This window comes from Anopheles gambiae, chromosome 2 (assembly GCF_943734735.2).
Source record: "Anopheles gambiae chromosome 2, idAnoGambNW_F1_1, whole genome shotgun sequence".
Classification (NCBI taxonomy): domain Eukaryota; kingdom Metazoa; phylum Arthropoda; class Insecta; order Diptera; family Culicidae; genus Anopheles; species Anopheles gambiae.
In genome coordinates this window covers 60014873-60017188 of record NC_064601.1, presented here as the reverse complement: position 1 = coordinate 60017188, position 2316 = coordinate 60014873, and the positions used below count along the sequence as shown (strand labels likewise).

Genomic DNA, 2316 nt, shown 5'->3' with positions numbered 1-2316 from the left:
TGAACAAGTAGTACTAATTTTAGAAATCGAATGTCAAATGCAAAATAAATTCCCTTTTGGTTGAATATTAAAAACCATTTCAAATGGTATCAAATTAAAAAATTCAGTTGAAATTAGATCAAATAACTAAATCAACTAACTAACCAAATAGTTATTTGATCTAATTTCAACTGAATTTTTCAATTTTTTTACCATTTGAAATGGTTTTTAATATTCAATCAAAAGGGAATTTATTTTGCATTTGACATTCGATTTCTAAAATTAGTACTACTTGTTCAAAGAACCGTCAAATTTAGAAAAAAAGCGTATAGCGAAATCGTGTATATCGAGTATGGCGTATATCGCGGAATACCTGTATAGCCACACGAGGAAGGCGCTGCTTCGCGTTCACATGAAAATGTGGTAGTGTGAAATCAAGTTTGCAAGCGGTAGGACGCGTCGGTGTGTGTTCGTTTTTTCTCTCGTGAAACCAGTACGGAAAAATTATTTGGTAAGTACAGTATTTAATAAAGGGTTATATCAATCTTTATCAAACTGAATTGTATTGATAATTGTGATATAAAATCAATTTCGTTTTTTTAAAGAAATCGTAACACACGCACGAACGGAAGTGAGCACGGACCACAACAGAAGCAATATTCAATTGGTTGGTAAGTATTGTGCTTGAGGTTAAATTGAACAGCTGTTGGCAAAATAGTTAATATTTCCTTCTATCCCTAGGAGTGCCGAAAACAGAACAGGAGAGGAAAGAAGGCAGGAACGATTCGATCCTCCAACGTGCTAGCGCCTGGTAGAGGAGAAGCGGCAGGAAGGTAGAGACGAACATCCACCTCGCTAGTGCAGCACGTGGGAGCAGCAAGAGGGAAGCAAGCAGGACGCGTACACACCATTTGACGAAGGCAAAGCTGGAGGAAAGGAAGAACGAGGAGAGAAGGCAGGCAAGACGGGTACGTGTGTATCCCGCACCGGTTTTAGGCAGTGTGAATTGTGTGAGTATTGAAAAGTGTATGTGTGAGTAGAGGTAAAGAGGTTAAATAAAAAGCGAATGTGTGGAATGGAAAAATTAGAGAGAGTCTGTGTTTGTTTTGGGAGAGAGGAGAGAATGAAAGAAATTGAACAATAATGTAGCATACAGAAACTAGATGTATGATACACGCTGTCGCACCGTTGCAGAGACGTGCTCTTTAGTGCTGCTAATGAGCACGATTTGAGAACGTTTTGAGCCCGTTTTTTCTCATACAAAATTTTAAAATGTCGCGCGATAATGTCGGTTGGGTGAGAAAAAACGGGCTCAAAACGTTCTCAAATCGTGCTCATTAGCAGCACTAAAGAGCACGTTTCTGCAACGGTGCGACAGCGTGTATCATACATGTAGTTTCTGTATGCTACATTATTGTTCAATTTCTTTCATTCTCTCCTCTCTCCCAAAACAAACACAGACTCTCTCTAATTTTTCCGTTCCACACATTCGCTCTTTATTTTACCTCTTTACCTCTACTCACACATACACTTTTCAATACTCACACAATTCTCACTGCCGAAAACCGGTGCGGGATACACACGTTCTTCCTTCTCTCCTCGTTCTTCCTATAATCCAGCGTTGTCTTCGTCGAATTGTGTCCACACGTTAAAAATTCTTCCTGCTTGCCTCCCTCTCGCTGCTCCCACATGCTGCGCTAGCGCGCTGGATGATCGTCCCTACCTTCCTGCCGCTTCTCCTCTACCAGGCGGTAGCACGTTGGAGGATCGTTCCTGCCTCTCCTGTCCTTTTGTTTTTGGCACTGCTGGTGCAAGAGGGAAATATTATCTATTTTGAAAACCGCTGTTCCATTAAACGCGAAGCATAATACTTACCAACCAATTGATTATTTCTATCGTGGTCCCTGCTCGCTTACATTTGTACGTGTGTTACGATTTGCTATAGAAAACGAAATTGATTTGATATCACCAATTATTAATACCATTCAGTTTTATACAGATTGATATTATTCTTTATTAAAAGCTGTACTTACCAAATAATTTTTTCCGTACTGATTTCACGAGAGAAAAAAACGGGCACGTATCGATGCGGCCTACCGCTTGCAAACTTGATTTCACACTACCACATTTTCATGTGAACGTGAAGCAGCGCCTTCCTCGGGTGGCTATACATGTATTCCCCGATATACACCTCACACTCGATATACGCGATTTAGCTGTACGCTTTTTGTCTAAATTTGAAAGTTCTTTGAGCAAATTGTACAAATTTGACACATCGAATATCAAATTCAAAATAAATTCCCTTTTGGTCGAATATTAAAAACCATTTCAAAAGGT

The 2316-nt window shown here is 39.6% G+C and overlaps 1 long non-coding RNA gene across 1 annotated transcript; it reads left to right on the top strand.

The window, feature by feature from the left end:
- The first annotated feature begins 209 nt into the window (after positions 1–209).
- Positions 210–989, top strand: LOC133391861 (uncharacterized). The gene is made up of 3 exons (XR_009765317.1): positions 210–490; positions 585–650; positions 721–989. It is a non-coding gene; the product is annotated as an uncharacterized LOC133391861 (long non-coding RNA).
- Positions 990–2316: the final 1327 nt, after the last annotated feature.